This window comes from Cydia amplana, chromosome 21 (assembly GCF_948474715.1).
Source record: "Cydia amplana chromosome 21, ilCydAmpl1.1, whole genome shotgun sequence".
In the NCBI taxonomy this organism is placed as follows: domain Eukaryota; kingdom Metazoa; phylum Arthropoda; class Insecta; order Lepidoptera; family Tortricidae; genus Cydia; species Cydia amplana.
Genome location: NC_086089.1, coordinates 1,489,004 through 1,511,207, shown reverse-complemented (window position 1 = coordinate 1,511,207; position 22,204 = coordinate 1,489,004). Strand labels below are relative to the sequence as shown.

The 22,204-nt window shown below is 38.2% G+C and overlaps 1 protein-coding gene and 1 long non-coding RNA gene across 6 annotated transcripts in view; one reads left to right on the top strand and one right to left on the bottom strand.

Annotated features, from left to right (window-relative positions):
- The window catches only part of LOC134658047 (uncharacterized), a 99,433-nt gene extending 93,410 nt beyond the window's left edge, over window positions 1-6,023 (top strand). Inside the window, exons 1-2 of one of the 2 annotated variants that reach the window (XR_010097677.1) lie at window positions 5,811-5,863; window positions 5,918-6,023. This is a non-coding gene — a long non-coding RNA (uncharacterized LOC134658047). Of the gene's footprint in view, window positions 1-5,810; window positions 5,864-5,917 lie in introns of those variants that run through there. The other variant, XR_010097676.1, reaches the window with a different exon arrangement.
- LOC134658020 (nucleolar protein 4) overlaps window positions 1-22,204 on the bottom strand; it is a 184,414-nt gene that overhangs the window by 29,601 nt on the left and 132,609 nt on the right. The gene's annotated exons all lie outside the window — the stretch shown is intronic.

Genomic DNA, 22,204 nt, shown 5'->3' with positions numbered 1-22,204 from the left:
TTCTCATTCTGCTCAATTGACCAGACTCCGTTTTATACAGAATCGTTTATGGCCAAATTATTAATTTCACATTTTCCGAATTTTCCACATTCTATATTTTTACACGTATTTTGATTCTTGAGGTTATGAATTAGATCAGATCCAAACTACTTAATCCAGATCTAATTTATAAACTGTGATTAGAATCAGAATACACCTGTTCTTTCTGCTACCTTTTCATAGCTTGCTGTATCGTATCCCTAAGAGCAATGATTGCTGAATCCCAGGCGAATATAAACAAATAGCAAAGATCTAATTTATAAACTGTGATTAGAATCAGAATACACCTGTTCTTTCTGCTACCTTTTCATAGCTTGCTGTATCGTATCCCTAAGAGCAATGATTGCTGAATCCCAGGCGAATATAAACAAATAGCAAACTTGTTTTATTTATTTCCAAAGTAACATAACTATTTGTTTTGCTGATATACAAAACAACTAGATATTACCAAGAACTACCCATTCCCATAGGCACTTGACAGCTAGACAGATAAAGGCTTAGTTCTCGTCGTAATCTTAGTCTTGGGTTTTGCTTGTATAGCCTCTAGTGCTACTGAATTCTTGATGTTACAAAAGGTAACTAAAAATCTATGAATTTATCAAGCAGAAAAATATTGAATGTCATCAAATAACTGAATATTTTATAATTGTTTTAAGTGTTACTTAAATTAAATTAACTGTTACCCAGTTATTGTCACAGCAAAATATTTACTCGTAATCTTGTACCTATCAAAACGCGTTATAATTTCAAATAATAAAATCTGTAAATATCGGTATATGCAATTAAATATGCGCTAGTAGCGTGGCAAGCCTAGCAGACCACGGGATGAGAACTAGAATTTTATTTATAACCTAGGCAATCAAAAAAAAACATGAATTAAGTAGCGGTCCAGAGTTGTAACGCCACAGACGAACATAAGTACCTACACGATTTCATACTCAACAATCATCATTGCTTTTTTTAAGGACGTACAATAGCTTAGTAATTAGAAACACACTTAAACAAATATACAACTTACCTATAACCTTAATAACATAACTATCACTTATGTAAGTAGTTAAATGGTTTGATTATATAAGTCCATAAATAAAGATTCATCATTCGCTTGCCCTTTTCCCATCACTTGAGGGCGGCGCACCATTCTTTCATCCATACCTCTCTGTTGTTAGTCATCTCATCATTCACCTGTTTTATATCATAATTATCATCTCTCATACCTACTGCTCATACTGTCCATTCACCATTTCATTGATTTCCTTTTCTCTTTCATCCCTCCACTCATTCCTAATACCTTTCGCGTCACATGACCTTCATCCGTCCCATCTTAAATAATGACTACGCTTTTAGAAACCGTTATATCATTCTTACTTATTAATTTAAGCCTACTAGAATCAAGTCATGATGATTTTTACAAGCTTTATATTAACTTGCAATGTACCTATGTAAGTATGTAACCAAATGTAAATATGTTTGTACGGGTCAAATCTTGCAAGTTAAATTTGACCTACTTCCCGACTTCCAATTAAGCTGAAAATTTGCATAGGTACATATGTAAGTCGGGTGACAATGCAATATTATGGTACCATGGAGCTGATCTGATGATAGAGACAGGAGGTGGCCATAGGAACTCTGTGATAAAACAACGCAACCTGATTGTGTTTGGGGTTTTTAGAATTGTCTCGATGAGTATTAGTTGTCTGTGGAAAAAAGTACACTGCCGTATTCGAACTTCAAAATATTCACAAGAGACGACACGTACTAGATCCATTCTAGATACGTTATAGTTTAGATTTCAACTAGTTCTCTTTTGCAGCTCAATTCGGGCAACCAATGTCACTTTTACGTTAGATAGAGTTAGATATCTATTAGATGTGAATTGGATCTCTAAGTCATATCTTGTGGAAATCCTTCAAGAGTATCTCCAGAATCGCGAAAATGTCAAATTTGACAGGTTAGATCCTAAAATTATCGTTATCGTATCTTGGTGATGTCTAAAAGATATCTTATGGATGTCTATTTCAAAATCCGAATCGGGCCCATAGTCAGCGATAAAAAGCTTGTACCATTTGCCAAAAACTTATTTTATCTTAATTTAATCCCAGCGTTATTTAGGTACCAATTCTGATTTTAAAAGAATCGCATTCCTTTGTCGTCTGTCATTTGCAAAAACAGGAAACCAATACATAAAAACATTATTGGAAATCTGTCCTCCAAAACACAATCGGTAAACACACGGTGCATCCGAACGATGCACGCGAGTTAGAAATGCACACGTATAGTAAGTAGGTTCTGCGGGTAGCGTTAGTAGGTGCGCAAGGTCGCCCGGCGCCTCATTGGTCAACGGTGGGCACACAGTATGGACACGGTGGCCACGGTGCGAAAATTATAGCGTTTACTTAGAAATGCATAGTAGGTTTTACGGGTTAGTAAACGCAGAAGGTCATCAGGCAGCTCATTGGTCAGAGGTGGGTATCATAATATGGACATGGCGCAAAAATCATCAAAACTATTAAGACTCATACGTGAAGGCGCACGATGTTACCGTTCTTCTTGGTTCAGTGCAGCTAACTATTAAGACCGTGCATAAGTCGAATATTTTATGCTAAATCATTGTAATGTGTTTTGTAGCAGTGAAAAGCGTGGTGCTCGTCATCCTCTGTTAGCTTTGGTATGGCGCTTGGATTTACATTTCTTGGCCGACACGTACTAAATAATATATGATGAGTTCAAAAGGTTTTTAAATTGAAAAGTATGTTGTTTCGATTAATTTAAGCACGCATATCAACCCCAAGAAAACAAAAACCAAATATTGACGAAAAAACTATTCTGCGACCTAATTAAAAAACATATTAAGGTTTGCGATAAAAATAGACTGATGACAATTTGTATTAAAGTGGAACTTAAAGGCTTTCACGGAAGATAAGATGCAAGTTACTCGTTTATTTAAATTAAAGTACCTACAGATCTAGGATTAACTATTATGTTCCTCCCTATTTTAATACTTTAAAAAAATATGACTTTTAAGATAATCTAGGCATGTCCTCTCTAGTCTGCCAACGGCAGCCGCGTGTCATTCGAGACGCGGCCATTACAAGGCGAACCGCCCGCGGCGGGAAAACTGACTTCGGCGCCGGCGATTTCGACTCCGGACCGCGTCCGAGCGTCCGTCGCGTGGTCGTCCTGTTCCAGCATCATATGATCTCCCATTACGCACGATTTCAACGAATCAGTGGGCACATTTATACTGGTGAGTTTGAGTCGAACGCTTGTTTCTTTGTTGTTTGATTGTTATTCAACGCGTTGATGCTTTGTCCTAACTGCGCGAAAATGGCTGTGCGATGCGTTGCGTGACAATACGAAGATATCTAAAATAGAATAGAATAGAATAGAAATAATTTTATTCGTGAGCACAAACACAAAATAGAAAATTATACATAACAGAGAATAAAAGGATAAAGTGCCACGAAATGGTCTCACCTCAGCGTGTTGCTAGCGAATAGCACTGTAATGTATAAAATGTATGTCCAGCGAGTATATTATTGCGAAAACCACTTTAAATTAATATTTAGATATTTTAGATCTGCTTAAGACGATTTAATCATTTAATTGGGAATATTTAGAACAAGGACAATAGGCACTTGGCTTAGTAAAGTTACGCGTAGTTGTGTTAGCATATCGCACGATTCAGAAACTTTAGAGAAGATAGAAGTGAATACAAGGAGCCAAATCATGATTGCAAATAAACCTTTGCAATTTCCTGTTTTTCCCGGAAGCGGGACATATTTACTTGATCATGAAATGTTTAGTTGAAGCGCTGGTGGCCTAGCGGTAAGAGCGTGCGACTTGCAATCCGGAGGTCGCGGGTTCGAACCCCGGCTCGTACCAATGAGTTTTTCGGAACTTATGTACGAAATATCATTTGATATTTACAAGTCGCTTTTCGGTGAAGGAAAACATCGTGAGGAAACCGGACTAATCCCAATACGGGCCTAGGTTACCCTCTGGGTTGGAAGGTCAGATGGCAGTCGCTTTCGTAAAAATAGTAGTAAAGATTAGTTGCCAAGCGGACCCCAGGCTCCCCATGAGCCGTGGCAAAATGCCGGGACAACGCGAGGAAGATGATGAAATGTTTAGTAGATGGCTTGATGCCTTAAGCTACAAGTACTTACAGAAAATTTACCCACACTTGCATAGAAGTTACCAAGCTTAAAGTTTAATTTTCCCCGAAGCTGACCGTACCAGTGCAAGTTAATTTTCACGAAGCTCTAGCTACGCATCGGCTTCCGTACTTAAAACTAAGTACCTACATATATACGAGGGCTGTTTGATAAGTACCCGTTTTCCAAATGTATTAATATCACGGGCCGAAAATATGTATACAATCGTTTTAAGCCATTTTTCAGAGGTGGGAAAATTTTAAAAAAAAACAGCATTCTTTTGTTTTTTTCTCATTTGACAGCGATTTAGTGAAAGCGTGAACTTAAAATTGTGAAAATGGAGAAAGAGCAGTATCGGTCTGTAATTAGATTCTTGTTTTTGGAAGGAAAAACATGTGATGAAATAAAAGTAAGAATGCAAGCGGTTTACCATGAATGTGCTCCTTCTATGACAACCGTCAGATACTGGTTTAACGAGTTTAAGCGGGGGAGAACAACCGTCTTTGATGAGGATCGCCCAGGCCGCCCAATTGAGGTGACTACAGACGATATGGTTAAGAAAATTGAAAATATCGTTTTAGCCGACCGCCGAATTGAACTTTGAGAAATCGTTGATGCTGTAAATGTTCCAATCGAGCGGGTACAAAACATATTAGAAGATAAATTGGGTATGAAGACAGTATCGGCGAGGTGGGTGCCGCGTTTACTCACGGAGGAGCAAAAACGGAACCGACTGACTACTTCGGAGCAGTGTTTGGCCGTGTTCAAACGTAACCCGAAGGAGTTTCTGCGTCGTTTCGTGACCGTAGACGAAACGTGGGTCACCACTACCCTCCGGAAATGAAAGGGCAGTCGAAGCAGTGGATTTTACCGGGTGAACCTGCGCGAAAGATAGCAAAAATCGTTCCATCGGCTGGAAAGGTCATGGCGACCGTTTTTTGGGATTCGCAGGGTATTATACATATTGAGTTCTTAGAAAAGGGGAAAACGATAACAGGGCAGTACTATGCCAATTTATTAGATGAATTTGACGCTGTGTTGAAGGACAAACGACCCCATTTAAAAAATAAAAAAGTACTGTTTCATCACGACAACGCACCAGCTCATTCGTCTAGAGTTGTGATGGCTAAATTAACACAATTACGCTACGCCCTATTGCCTCACCCCCCGTATTCTCCAGATTTGACCCCATGCGATTTATTTTTGTTTCCCAACCTGAAAAAATGGCTCGGTGGTAAGCGATTTGGATCAAATGACGAAGTCATTGCCGCCACAGAGGCATATTTTAATGACTTTCCGAAATCATACTTTTTGGATGGTTTATTGAAGCTTGAATATAGGTGGAACAAGTGTATAGAGTTAAAAGGAGACTATGAAGAAAAATAAATGCATATAAACAAAAACAACTGATAATTTTTTTCATAAACGGGTACTTATCAACCAGCCCTCGTATATTCATATTGTGTAGGTACGATAGCTAGGGTTGCCATACGTCCCGTATATACGGGACTGTCACCGTATTTAAGTATCACGTCCCGTATTTTTACTGGTCCCGTTTTTGTCCCGTATTTTGTCGACCGGTCTGGCCTAGTTAGTGACCCTGCCTATGAAGAGTATGAAACCGATGGTCCCGGGTTCAAATCCTGGTAAGGGCATTTATTTGTATGGTGATACAGATATTTGTTCCTGCGTCATGGTTGTGTTCTATGTACCTATTTAAGTATTTATTTATATATTATATATATCGTTGTCCGAGTACCCATAACACAAGCCTTCTTGAGCTTACCGTGGGGCTTAGTAAATTTGTGTAAAAATGTCCTATAATATTTAATATCTGGGTGACCGAGCTTCGCTCGGAAAACATATAATAACTCGGAAATGCGCGTTTTCCCAGAGATAAGACCTAGCTAGATCGATTTTTTGCCCCCGAAAACCCCTATATACCAAATTTCATCGAAATCGTCAGAGCCGTTTCTGAGATCCCCGAAACATATATATATCCTCTACTGTCAAGAACTTAGGCATTATCATGGATCAGACTCTTTCCTGGTCAGCTCACGTTGCCGAGGTCAGCAAAAGACTTTTCGCTTCACTGCACTCCCTGCGGCGCCTACAAACTTTTCTCCCACTTCGAATGAAGGTTATCCTTGCCCGCTCTCTCTTGCTTCCTCTTTTGGACTATGGGGACATTGCGACCCTGGACCTTAATGAGGAACTTCTTAATAAGATGGAGCGCCTGCAGAACGTCTGCATAAGATTTATATTTGGCCTGCGAAAATTTGACCATGTTTCATCGTTCCGTTCTCAGCTTGAGTGGTTACCTATCCGCCGCCGTAGAGACTTGCACACCTTATCTCTACTTTATAAGGTGCTGTTCTGCCCCTCTTCTCCAGCTTACCTTGCAGAACGGTTTAGATTTCTGGCGGATGGAAGTGACCACCGGCTGCGATCTAGTGCGGATCTTTCGCTCGCTATTCCTCCCCACAAACACCGGTCCTACAATAAATCATTCACGATACACTCTGTGAGGCTATGGAACGCGTTGCCATCTCCGCTGAGGCAGTGTCAGTCTGTAGCGTCGCTGAAGGCAAAATTAAAGAGGTTATGGCAATAATATTAATGTCAATTGAACGACACGTAGGTAGGATTGTGCGGTTATATATATTAATATATTTGTAGGTATTTAAATATATATATATATATATATATATATATATATATATATATTTATGTAAATGTATGTATTAATATTTTTATGGATATATAATTGTTTCGTATATTTATACATGTATATGCCTTTGCACCTAATGCATCGCATCGTATTTAGTTATGTTTCTAGGGTTAGCTACTTCTTTTAAGTCTCGCCGTCATGTACAGTTTATCTTAGTTTGACTACCATTTCATAATGTATCTCTCAGTTACTTAAAGGTTAGCTGGAAGAGATCCCTTAACGGGATAAGTTCGCCTTTGTACACATTTACTGGATTATCTCTGTGTTATGTACTTGTTTTGTGCAATAAAGTGTAAAATATATATATATAAATAAACAAGAATTGCTCATTTAAAGGTATTAGATTTATTTATTAATAGCGCTCTAGAACAGGGCTCTCCAAACCCCAGCTCCAAACAGCAGAAACCAGATACACCCCCCCCCGCGTGAAAGTTTCTGAGGCACAATATAGCGTGTGCAACTGTGCACTGTGCAGGCTATTTGGAGCGCAGGAATAGAGTATGGACAGAGGAAACTTGGACGTTTCGTAGTCGTCTGCGTTGCGACCGTCTAGCTAGTGCTTCGGAACAGAAATAGAATCACTATTTGGAGGTTTCCTGCGAGTGTCTCTTATTAATACGACTTATCCTTACCCCATATGCTTTTGAAACCTAAAATAGGCTAGAAGTTAGCATGAAATGTTTTAAAGTTTTTTGTTCTTGTCCAAGGAAATGATTTGAAATGTTTGTCAGGGATTCCCAAACTGTGTATCGATATACACGAACGCTTTTTCGATGTAGGTACATGTAAAGTGAGACGCGGCATAAAAAGATTGGGATCCACTGGTTTAGATTATCGACTAAAGATGAATGGATTTTATAACCAATAAATCGATTGCCACCGATGTACCTTTTACCGAAGACATAAGGTTTACAAATGTAGCTATAAAGTATATATAAAAAACAAAACAATAACGCCGACGATCTCTTATCGTAGCTGAGTCGAGTCGGAGCATTTATATAAGCCATAAAAGTCATTAAAACGTCATCCCAACGACATCGAACTCGCTACTGCAGCCGGCATACCAGGACCAGCCGCGGTTGTCATTATACATTCCCTTAATCATGCAATTTTTACCGCGCTTTATAGTAGTCATAGCGGGAATTATAAGTGCCATCGCATTCTCGGCCTTGATGACTTCACCAAAGTAAAATGAACCCTCCCCGTAGAGCAACCAGCCTCCTCCTCGGTTCTCAAAGCGCTGGTGAGTGATAAAAGACGTGCGGCATGCATTTGATATGATCTGAAAAGAAATAAAAAATCTAAAATTACCTTTGGCAGCACATGTTGAAGGAGTGCACCAGCTTTTCTTTTGGCAGCCATGTTTCTGTTTTATTTGGTCGTTTGCACAGCACTTTGTCTTTGGTTTCAATTAGTATTCTGTTGCTTTAGCTCGTTGACCACATCTCAGTGTTAGGTGTATGAATATTCTAAAAAGAGAAACCGAAAGGTTTGTAACTATAAGGTTTCGATTGCATTTCGATCTCTCTATATTATGTTAAATAATTTATCTGGACGCGTGGAAAACAAAGTTGCAAATTATGTACACATCACCTGTATTCTTTCTCATTAACAAGCTTTTATTAGGTCGACCTGTATGTAACTATGTAATGGAATCTTGCAAGTTAAATTTGATCCACTTCCCGATTTCCGATTGAGCTGAAATTTTGCATACACATGTAAGTCGGGTGACAATGCAATATTATGGTACGATCGAGCTGATCTGATGATGGAGACATAGGAACTCTGTGATGAAACAACGCAACCTAATTGTGTTAGGGGTTATTAGAATTGTCTCGATGAGTATTAGTTGTCTGTCGTAAGAAAAGTACAGTCAGCGATAAAAGTTTGTACCAAAAATGATTTTTTTGCCAAAAACTTATTTTATTACGATATTTATTGAAGTAAGTACCTGATAAGGCGAATATACAAGCATATGCAAAAAATGCGCAAAGTACTTTCAATAACAAACATAGTATCATTAAAATACGAGAAAATAGGTCAAAAATTTAAAAAAGTTGTCGATGTATTTTATTAGGAATATCGACTATCACATTTCCCAAACCATTCTTTATTCTACATTTTTTTTAGTTTGAAATAAAAACGCGCCCCAGAAAAGTTGTCAGGGGGAACTCAAGCAACACTCAGTTGCGTAAGGTCAGGAGCGAGCATCGTTTGAAACGTGCATTTTGTTTTCGAGAAGAGGCTACTTTTGTCGAGGGTGCGTTGGCCACTGGTTCCCCTATTTGCGGAATACTTTTCAATGAACCTCTCGTATTGTTTGCTTCCCGCACTATGTTACGGACTTTTTTCTATCTCTGTACCTATAGAATAGAAACAGGATGATAGTTTGAATAGGTTTGATGCCCTAAAGATGTCCCTTTGTCAGTATAAATACTAGTTTTACCAGTTTTAAGTTTTCAATGTGAAGTTTACTAGAATGTGAGAACGCTCTTGGCCTATTTACCTATTCAAGTGACTGCTGGCCTACGGAGACTGGTCGAGTGATCCTTGTGTTTGTGAAATCGTTTTGTGCTGAATTTACTATTAGTACCTTTATCCTATATGTATGTATATGCATTTAAGATTTTACATAATCACTATTAATGCTTAAAGCTATTTCGACCCTCTCTTTTTTACTTCTTCAAAAAAGTATCTATGGGTCATTCTCTCATTTCGTGCAAATCGGTGAGATTCTCTCGATTTGTAATTTTTCTTTTAAATGGTAAACTTTTGGGTTTCGTCAATTTGTGGATTCATTTATTAACATTTTTCTGCTAAAGGCACCTTTGTAACCTTATTACTTTTCATTTAATAAGGCTACTGGTAATGAACTACGCGCTGGTAATGAAATCGGCCGAGATGGTAATTTTATCTGTGGACGGTAATGAAACAAACTTATGAAATCGAACATAAAAAAACTGTATTTCAAGAAAATTAACACCAATTAAAATCGACAATATTAAAAACATGTGTCTTAAGCACTGTGGAGATGATCAAACCGACTTAACATACACTTGGGGTTGACAATCTCAACTTATAATGTTCAAGCTAGATGGTACATTTACCATTTACTTATCATCATTATAAGTCGAGATTGTCAACCCCAAGTGTTTGTTAAGTCGGTTTGAACATCTGCGCACCATATCACATAAAACGTAGTTTTCAAATTTTCAAAAATTAGCATAGACAAAATATATTTAAATCATTCGCGTTTTGTACCTATGTAATTTATTTTTATCGTTTTAACCCTATAGTGTGGGGTGTCGTTGGATAGGTCTTTAAAAATAAATAGGAGTTTGCAAACAACATTTTTTGATAAAGTGAATCATTTCGGAAATAATAATTTAGAAAGAACAAAAAACGGTTATTCCTTCTAACTTTTGAAAAATCGATCCAAAAATATGAAAAAAAAAAAATCATAAAAATAGTGCTTAATAAACTCATTCAAACAAAATTAAAGCAAACTTGATAAGTTAAGCCGTTTATGAGTTATCGCTAAAAGGCAGGCTTTTAAATAAAATAAGAAGGGAAGACCCCTTCTTATTTTATTTAAAAGCCTGGCAACCCTTATTTGTGATCGGATTTTCGCAAGCAACCCTATAACCACATAATAGTGACCGGGAAAAGATAGGCAACCTAGTTGATTTATATTGTACAAGTTGTATACTTTCCATTGGAACTTATTTTGTTTGTCAGACAGATCGGTGAAATTTAAAAAAAAAAAATTTTTTTCAAAAAATAATTAAAAATAGTCTTGACCATATTTCTTTAAGCAACCCTATTTATTTATGTTCAGGAACATATTTTCTTTCATAATATGTAAGTTTCATCCGTCAGACATATCGGTGAAGGTCGACCATCTTAGACTACAAAGGCTCCCCTATTATCATATACAGTTTTAAATGTTTATAACAGCGTAGTATTTATAATTACTAAGCCTCTTTTCATTAAATGCACTGCCTCGAATATATTATCATTACCTTCTTAAGTCATTCATTACCTTCCCCAGTAAAATTGGAAGGAAAAGAAGTGAATGAAACCGATATGAATGAAGTTTTGGAAGTTTTTGTCGCCTACATCAGTTGGCATCAGACCTTAATTTTGCAGAATAAACATCTGAAAGGCGACACTAAAACACTTCATTACGTATAATTATAATAATGTACACTTGCTACTTACTGTATAAATCACGCGATGGCGATGAAGACTATCGAGAACCACACTCCTTCCCGACCCGAGAGATCGTATATATTTTCGCTAACAGTGGCACACGGGCATCCGCTACGAGATCATGCGGCCAACTGACTGACGAACAATGTGTTGCATCGGCGGTAGGCGCTATATACCCTCGCTATGTAGCAAAATATAGCTAATCTATTTCTCGCGTCGGTAATGAAGAAATTACTTGAACCATACACTTATAAGGCTGTATAGTTTTTATTATTTATTTCTAGCTTCTAATATTATACGATTTAAAACATAACTAAATAAGTCATTTATTGCACAAACAACGAATTTTCTATTTGTAGTATCTTAAGGTTAAAATGTAGGTCAAAGTTATATCTTCACGCGTTACATATAGAGATGAATGAAAAAATTGGGTGTTAATTGTACATATAAAGAAAATACTAACTTTTTTAGAATTGTTCATTGGAGATACATATACTTTAGGCCCTATGTTACAACCTTGCATTAACAGATATTCGAAAACGCCACCACATTTTTGGTAAATTTCCGAAAACACCGATTTGCACGAAATGCGAGAACGACCCCTATCAGAGATTAAAAATATTGAAAAACAGTTTTTCCGAATACGCAAAAAATATAGCACTGCATATAAAATCAAAGAGAACCAGTTACAAGGCAATGCTGCTAGTTTTGGTTTACAATAGATACAGTGCGAAGGTCGGGTTTTGCCAATTTTCTTTCAAAATGTCTCTAGCTTTTTATGACAAAAAGATGGTGGCAAAGCGAATTATTATGCTTGACAATTTTCTACCATAGCATGAAGAATGTGTTGAAAAAATTTCAGCAAACTTTACCAAGGTTGGCCATTACCAATAAACCCTAAAAAGTTTAGTTACCCTACTCTAGGAAGGAAGTTAATATCCTTCGAGAAAAGAAACAACAGCAAGTGCCTACTCCTTGTGCGGTCAGTGCACCACCGACGCAGTTTTCTTGTAGCGATAACGACAAGGCCGCAATAATGGCTTTCGGCACGGTGCCTGCCGCTGTTTTATAACCGGCCAGCTCCTATAAACCTATGGAAATTATTAAGAGCCCATCAACGTGCACACTAGCGCCACTGCTAAATAATCGTGATTATTTAAATTTAACGAAATATAATCAATAAAGGGGGCCGCTACGTACTGTATCTTGTATTAAAGTACCTTTTGAATATATCAAACTAGTTTCTATGTTGCTGGATTCGTCGATCTATGAACTCAAAACAAAAACGGCCGTTTTAACTTTGGACGCATAGATTGACGAATCCAGCAACATAGAAACTAGTTTGATGTATTCAAAAGGTACTTTAATACAAGGTCCATTACGTAGCGGCCCCCGTTTTTTAATATATTTCGTTAAATTTAAATAATCACGATTATTTAGCAGTGGCGCTAGTGTGCACGTTGATGGGCTCTTAATGAAGTCACTATTCGAGATAACTGAATGTGCGGAAACGGATGCGCGTGCAGGCTGTCAAAGGTCTATCAATTTGCTCGTATTTGGAATTTGTGCCAAATTCAATTGGATTTTCGCGTATTCGTATAGGCTTCTTAGTTAGTTTTTTAGTACTTAATTGGAAGAATTATATAGATACACCCAAACATGTAAGACTGAATGCAAGCTAACGTATCGCAACATAAATAAACAAGAATAAATTACGATCTGCATTAATTAAAACCTATAAGTTCAATATGGTTTAACATTCATTCATATCTAATCTTCATGATCGAACTCCAACATTTTCTGTGCCCTTGGTCCTCATGATTAGGCCCCGGCAGCTCTCCGCCCGCTTTATATCCCACCACAGAGGGGGTCTCATTATCCCGCAACAACCCTTGGTTACTGCCCTCGAGGTTACTTTTATTTTACGATTGACACGTGGAAACTAGAGCTTCCATCCCTATTTTTTCTCCGTTAACCCAATCGTAGGACATACATAGTTAAGCTGTATGTAATGTAACAAAAACTAGGTCAGGTAAATCGCAATAAAAGTGCATTTTAAAATCAAATCTCGTTACTAGAGCAACAGGCGCTAGGTACGTTGTTATCAGCGAACTAAGGACCGTGAACGACGTGATTAGTTCGACGCGCGCTTGCACTCCAAAATTACTTTCAAACTTCGCTGCACTCGGTGTACTAACTTTTGCACACTCTGCATGCCTGGTACGGATAGGTAAACAATATCAGAATTACCTATTATTTATTCGACTAAGTACTATAAAAATAACAGAAAACTGGCGGAAACCACATAACATAACGTTATAATAACATAAAGTCTGCCTTGAGTTTACTAGTTTCCAAAGAGCGGCAGACCTTCAACTAAGACGAAGAAGGAAAATGAAACGAGAAAAGTCGGAAAACAACTGAAATATTCCAAATCGCTTGATACACGAGCAGCCTAGCCATCAACAGGCTAATAAATTCACAATAACAATGCCTTTTCTGAGTTGTCGAGTAACAAAGGAAACTTAGCGACACGACAACCGCATCGATGGGCTAATTGCGATTTTTTACAGTCGCCAGTGTCGCCACGTACTAACACCAAGGCCCACTTACTCATCGCGAGTTCCTATGTCCATTCCTGACAGCCTTATGCAAACCTGTACTTGAGCAAAAACTAGAATGTCAAGATGATAAACTTCGCGCGCGCTGTCCGCCTAATTACAACTTTTTTTCCACACGCAATTAATTCCGGTCAAAATGCAACGGAAGCACTGTCAGTGACAAACCTTTTTAGTTCACAGAAATGTCTGTTTAGCGTTTAGTACGAATATTTCGGTGTAAGCAGATCGAGTTTCGGCAAGTTGTCGAGGAGAGCGACGCGCGGCTACCCGGCCCGGAGTCTGATCGCGAACTGGCGGTGCGGTGCGTTCGGCGCGGCGGTCGGCCAGTCCGGCCCGCCTCCACACCCCCCAACCCATACCGAAATGCATCAATGACACTTGAAACACACGCACATTCTGAGCCCAATGTGGGCACAATCGATTGGGAAAAAAATTTATCGCTTGCAGATAATATTGTGCCTACCTTCCGTGCCCCGGTTAGCTATTCACGCTGATACTGCTGTCGCTAATGCGACTAGCGTCCTAAACGATCAGATTCAGCGGACACCGGTCACTATATCTAATCAACAACTGCATTCAGTCTTTTTACAAAATAACAAACGAAAGTCGTATACGAGACTAACTATAGGCAGGTTACTACACTAAACTGTATTCCAGTCTCTTAGGTAGTTCACATTCAAACTCTAAATAGTTCACGTTCAGAGGGTCCATATGTACATGCCTATAAGTCAGTATAACATACGTAAAGACCTCTAGCTACAGATATACTGTTCCATATACTCGTATACCAGGGATACATAGTTATAAAGAGGCAGATAATGATGTAATTACAGACACACACACGTCAAACAGGCTACTGTGGGATGATTCAGTACACATATACATAGTTACATTATATAATATTGTAAGCTTATATGTAAGCGTGACTCCGTGGACCGAAATTCTGTTCATGTAATAATTAAAGCCTGATTAACACAATATAATTAAATACTACACAGTTACACAGAGTTATTTGCGTTCAAAATTCTGTTTTTGATATGACAAAATTTAACTAAAACGTTAGCCATACTATACTAACTTTAACTCAACATTAGGTATACCCGGTAGTGACAGATTTTAAGTTCATAGTTTTGAAGATAGGAAAGAAAACTAAGTAACGTAAAAATATCTGTACTGTACAATGTGCCAACATACCTAACCTACTCGTAGTAACCTAATGCTTTGATAACAGATAATATTGATTTCAATTTCTACATATATATAGCCCCCATCACGCATAGCTGACATAACAACCATTGGAAAGCCATTTTGAATTTCGAATTTGTTGCTGAAGAATACGGTAAGCAATCGAGTGTTTTCCAAATGGTTGTTACAGGGGGCCTAGCCAAGATGACAAGCATTGATAGAAACTTAATTAATGTGTGGAAATAACCAAGTGGTTTTTCGTAGCGTCTGTCATCCCGATCAATTTTTTGGCGTTTGTCGAAGTACGATTGTTATCTTTGCTAGGCTCCCCTGGTTTTATGCGTGGTGTGGGTGTGGCAACATAGCATACCTACCCCGCATATGCAAATTATCAGATTTCGAGTACCTTAATCCTTCAAATACTAAATTGAAATCGTAGTTAATCGTAATGAAAGTTAGAGTTAAATATAACGTAATTGACATACCGCGGTATTCGGAAAACAAGATCCGTTCTAGAGAAGAGAACGATACGATATGTACTAGATACCTGGTAGTTTAGATTTCAACTAGATATCTATTGCAGCTCAATTCGGGCAACCTACGTTACTTTTACCATAATTATCGTATTAAGATCGTATCAAAATCGTTTTGAGATCTAAAAGTACATAACGAGACGTTTTAGACATTGCGGAAATCGTTCAAGAGTATCTCCAGAATCGCGGAAATGTCAAATTTGACAGGCTCTTAAAAATATCGTTGTCGTATCTTGGTGATGTCTAATAGATATCTAATGGATGTCTAGTTCAAAATCCGAATCGGGCCCATAATGATCTATCTATCATAAATTAGTAACTATCTCAGGTTTTCAGGTCTGATACATTCTCTATTCAGTATTTCCCCAGTAATTACGTTATATAGGTACGTTAATCTTTTTAGAGAAATTGTTGCTGTTCAAATTAATGGAATCGGGTTATTTCATAAAAGCTCGCGATAAAGCTTTTGTAACGAGTTAAAAACAGAAGATGCCACAAACAGACACACAGGCAGACGTTGGCATCATACTTAACACCCCTCTTTTTGCGTCGGGGGTTAAAAATTAGCAAACAAGGTACAGTCAGCAGCAATAGTTGCTAAACGGGCGAGGTGTTCAAAATGATCTTGACGTGACTTTATTGTTAAGGGAATATGAGCGTGTCAAGGTAATTTTGAACTATTGCTGCTGACTGTATGTATAAAATGAACTGGAAGCTTCTGACGTTGGTATTTTGCTATCGGAATACCAGGAAAACATAATCAACGGGGAGCCGCGATCCTGCGTGCGTGGCAAGACGTCGCCGAGTTTGCTCTTGCGGCACAAACTACCCTATACCAAATATATATACCTACTACATATATATATGTAGCGACTTATGTAGTTGGCACTTGTGGAAGGCATAATTATTACTAATTGGATCAATTAAAAATATTTGAGTAGAATTACTTATGGATCTCCTTAATCTCATCATCAAAACTGGATTTAACAAAAATGGGACTAAGGGGTCATCCATTAATTACGTCACACGAATTTCTAGGTTTTTTGCCCCCCCCCCCCCCCCCCCCTCCTTGTCACATTTGGTCACATTTGGCAAACCCCTCCCCCCTAGTGTGACGTCACATTTTTTCTACGAAATCGACAAATCGAATTAAGTAAGTACCTAAGTATTATTAATATTTTATCAAAATATTTTTGACGATATAAATCCCACCAAAAACATTTTCATGTAAAATGTTGCCAAGACGAAACCATAACGCTACGGCTTACGTAGGCGGACAACGCGCGAACGCGGCGCGGCGCGGCGCGGCGAGGATGAAACAAACCGTTGATACGTATAGGTCTGTCCTACTCGTACGTGAGCGATTTAGACGCGAAGCGGCGCGGCGGCCGCGCGGCGTTCGCGCGTTATTCGCCTACGTAAGACGTAGCGTAAGGCTCGCACTGACAAAAAGTTATCAGATATCTTGTAGAGCTAAGCTTCTAACTCTACAGGCCCTACCTTCACAGACTCTACACCTTAGTCAAAATATGTGGCTTGACCGCTTCGTCACATGGGCGTAAGGTGAAATATGTATTCACTATTCATTATTTTTTATTATATAATAGTTCTTGTAATAATGAAACGGCCAAGCCACATATTTTGACTAAGGTGTAGAGTCTGTGAAGGTAGGGCCTGTAGAGTTAGAAGCTTGGCTCTACAAGATATCTGATAACTTTTTGTCAGTGCGAGCCTTATGGTTTCGTCTTGGCAACATTTTACATGAAAATGTTTTTGGTGGGATTTCACATCTTTTTGTAAGTTGCTTATGACAATCTTCTGATTTAAAGGGTTGCGGGAGATTTACTATTAAAAATCCTGAAATACGTACTTGGGGGGCATCTTTTATATACAATCTGCTTTTTACTGATTCCCCATACAAACTTCAACCCCCTTTTTCCCCTAACGCCTTTTTCCACCCCTTTTCACCCTTACGGGGTGATTTTGGGGTTGAAACTATTTTATATCCTTCCCCATAACAATAACTATCTACATACCAAATTACAACGAAATCGGTTCCGCGGTTATCGATTTCCCATACAAAATTCCACCCCCCTTTTCACCCCCTTAGGGGCTAATAATTTCAAGTTTTTGAATTGTTTTGTTGTTTGTGGACTAATACATCTCACATACCAAATTTCAGCTTCCTAGGACTTCAGGAAGTACCCTAGAGGTTTTGATGATCAACAGTGAGTGAATGAGTGAATGAGTCGGTGACGAAATCGGGGTTTTTTAGACATTAATAAAAAAATCCAAAGTATAAGAGTCCACTATTGACACCATATCCCGAGAGTTTTGTTTATCTGGTATAATCCAAACCCAAGTTAAGAGGGTTCAAAAAAACGACGAAGCGCTTCGAAAAAAGGTAGGTAGTGCCCTTGCGCTTCGCTTTGCTCATCTTGGCGGGGGCACTACCGTGCCCCCAGATATTAGTAATTTTATAACCCAAAACTGCTTAGGAAAGAAAATTAAACAAATAAAAACGATTATCGTTTTAAAAACTTGTTATTTAAATGTACAGCGAATAAAATAATTTAAATAAATTTGCGGTTACTGATGAAGTTAAAGTGACGTCACAAAGTTTGTGTCTCCCCCCTCCCCCATGTCACAATATGTCACATTTTCTTGACCCCCTCCCTCCCCCTAAACGTGTGATGTAATTAATGGATGACCCCTAAGGGCCCGATTCGGATTTTGAAATAGACATCTGTTAGATATCTTATAGACATCACCAAGATACGATAACGATATGTTTAAGATCTAACCTGTCAAATTTGACATTTGCGCGATTCTGGAGATACCTACTCTTGAAAGATTTCCACAAGATATGACTTAGAGATCCAATTCACATCTAATAGATATCTAACTCTATCTAACATAAAGTGACATTGGTTGCCCGAATTGCGCTGCAAAAGAGAACTACATAGTTGAAATCTAAACTATAACGTATCTAGAACGGATCTAGTACGTGTCGTCTCTTGTGAATATCTGGAAGTTCGAACACGGCAGTAACTTTTCGATCGCATTTTTCAAATCGACAAATTTTTCAAAAAACACGTCACGGAGTTCCGAGCTAACAAACATAATAAAACGGGTGAATTGATAATCTCCTCTTTTTAAAGTCGGTTAAAATGACATAAATTCAAGAGGTGCTGACTATATCTCGGACAGATACATCGTGAACTTCAGATAGAAAAGCAACGTGCAGTAAATAATAAGTATCCTGAAGTATATAAATTAATAATTTAAATAATACTTCAATGCAATGAAACGGATGAAACTACCGGTTTTTATAGAACATTATTATGTTTAAGAAAACCTGCTTTAAAATAAAAATATAACCGCATCCAAATCACTTTAGCCGTTTAAGAGCTACCGTGCCACAGACAGACACACACACATAGAGGTAAAACTTATACCACCCCTCGATTTACGTTGGGGGTTAAAAAAACAAAACTTGAATATGGCCTATCTTGGCTTTATTGTGGGTATTGTGTTTTCTTTCAATAAATTACCAAAAGCGTGACTTTTCATAATTCACCGGATCAACTAAACAGTTTGTATGTAACATCAACATAATTTGCCATTAAAATATGTATATAGCTAACATAATTACTAGAATTCAGGTGTACTCAGCACCCGGCCTAATCTGCACCTTATTGGGAACACATAAGGGCTAATTTGGCTCAGTAATGAGTACTAGGGCTAGTATAGATTTAGGTGTTCCAGATTGGATTATTGTATCGCAATAATGCATTATGTATATTAATGATGCAGTAGGAGGGCCTTTGAGAAAGGTTATCAAATTGTGAATATACAGAATGAGTACACCATCAGATATTATGATATCTAACCAAATGTTTTAAATAACAATTCACGCTCAATGGTATACAAAAAGTTATACAATTTCTAGATTAGATATCCATAAATAAATACACTTAAAATGCTTAAATTTGTAAGTTGCAGGGCTAATAAGTACAAAAACAATCAAACATAACATACATAAATACACATACTAATAAAAGATTAGACGATTTAATGCGAGTTTTGAATGTCTAGTGATCGTAAATCGGGTATGGGCCCGATTCAGATTTTGAAATAGACATCTACTAGATATCTTTTAGACATCACCAAGATACAATAACGATATGTTTAAGATCTAACCTGTCAAATTTGACATTTCTGCGATTCTGGAGATACTCTTGAACGATTTCCACAAGATATGACTTAGAGATCCAATTCACATCTAATAGATATCTAACACTATCTAAAGTAAAAATGACATTGGTTGCCCGAATTGCGCTGCAAAAGAGAACTAGTTGAAATCTAAACTATAACGTATCTAGAATGGATCTAGTACGTGTCGTCTCTTGTGAATATCTTGAAGTTCGAATACGGCAGTATGTTTACGTTTTACAGTTCCGGGTCTACGCCGTAGAGGCCCGTAGCTCGTAGCATTTCCCCAAAAATTTCGTAGAACTCGCGAGGTCTGCCTTTGGCCAGTCATAGTAATTCTCAGCGATCGTGATGTATATGCCGCAGCCCGTAGCCATTTGGTTAAATTAACCAGCTATTTAGACGCCTAGTTCGTTCATTAAACGTCGGCCAGCATCTAAAGAAATGGCTAAAGAACAATCAGCTAAGTCATTGAATTCAACGTTTAACAGGAAGGCTGAATGCCATTTGACTCGTATTTCTCAGCCGATTATAGTGAAATTTTGTGAGTAGGTGTAGTAAATAGTTTGAATATTTCTGTCGTTTCGTTTTTGGGAAAATAATCATAAAATGATGGAAAATGGCATAAAGGACTTAAACCCTAGTAGGGTCTATGGCACTTAAGACTATTGCGAGTTGGTTGTGATAATGACTCAACGAGTATGGTTATTTTTAGTTTTATGAAGATTATCGCGAGGTCTACAGCTCACAGAGCCACTTATTTAGGTGTAGTATCAGGGTTACATTTGGTTTTTCAAATTCGAGTAGTAATTTAATCATCAGAATCCGGCAGTTTTGAGTTTCAACTTTTCAGCAGGTTCAAAGTTTACTTTCTAAAAAAATTGCCCTACAAACAGGGGTACCAGGGTGACATAACCGTCATGGCAGTTAATTAGCACCGGAGGGTGCGGCGAGCCAGGCGCGGGCGCGGGCGCGGTAGCGGGTGCAGGCGCGGCGCGGCGTTTAGAGGAAATTGTCGTTGTTATACTGTTATACGGCTTCCACCCGCCTCCAGGAGCGTTCCTGCCTGTGAATTATCACTATGGGCACAAAATAAATAATAGTTCTAGGTACAGAAGACTCACTCTCTAACAAAACGCGTCTGTTACGATCAGCACAGTTATGGCCGCTAGGTGGCGACAGCGCCACGCACGGCTTATGGCTAGCCACCAAAATTGGTGTGGAACGAATGTACTTTTAGCTACCTGTAGCAAAGCGACGAAATCGCGGAGTGAGCCACGCCTGCTATGGGCCCGATTCTTATTTTGAAATAGACATCTACTAGATATCCTTTAGACATCACCAAGATACGATAAAGATATTTTTAAGATATAACCTGTCAAATTTGACATTTCCGCGATTCTGGAGATACTCTTGAACGATTTCCACAATGTCTAAAACGTCTCGTTATGTATTTTTAGATCTCAAAACGATTTTGAAACGATAATTTAACGTAAAAGTGACATTGGTTGCCCGAATTGAGCTGCAAAAGATATCTAGTTGAAATCTAAACTACTTAGTTGGTATCTAGTACATATCGTATCGTTCTCTTCTCTAGAACGGATCTTGTTTTCCGAATACCGCGGTATATCCTCACTTTAATAACTAACAAGCATGGGCTCGACGCTTAGCGTAAACTACGGGATATGTTTTACATGCTGGATAGTCCAAATTCAGGGCGTTGGATTTTCTGTTGCAAAGGCTTATTTTGTAACCACCGTGCACCGGCGCAAAAAGAGGGGTGTTACAACTATGACCCTATAACCGAGATGTATGTGTATGTCTAGGTATCTATGTGGTTAACCGATTTGGATGCGGTTTTTAGGGTTCCGTACGCAAAGGGTAAAAACGGGACCCTATTACTAACACTCCGCTGTCCGTCCGTCCGTCCGTCTAAAAACAGAATAAAATAAAAATTTAAGTGGGGCTCCCATACAACAAACGTGATTTTTGACCGAAGTTAAGCAACGTCGGGCGGGGTCAGTACTTGGATGGGTGACCGTTTTTTTGCTTGTTTTGCTCTATTTTTTGTTGATGGTGCGGAACCCTCCGTGCGCGAGTCCGACTCGCACTTGGCCGCTTTTTTATTTGAGAGCAGGTTTTTTAGCGCTGGTTCTTAGATGTATTATCTAAATATGTTCATACGTTTCATTGTGTGGGAGGTTTATTAATAAATAATTTATATGTAGTTATTACCAGCAGTGTTGTTGTTAACAGTTAGAAAATATCCATATGAGTCCTTAATATGTGCAAATTACTTGAAATTAGTTCTTTTGAGCTGCCAACCTAACTCAGAAGTATTATTATTGTTTATGAATAAATGAAATGAAATATAACCAAATGGTTTGCCCCAGTCAGCAGTGCATAGATCAAGTTGGAAAAACAGGGAGTGTTTACTTAGGTGTGTCTCTATTGAGGAAAGTTTTGGACATTGTATTGTAAACACGACAGATTGTAGGTACAATCAGTTTC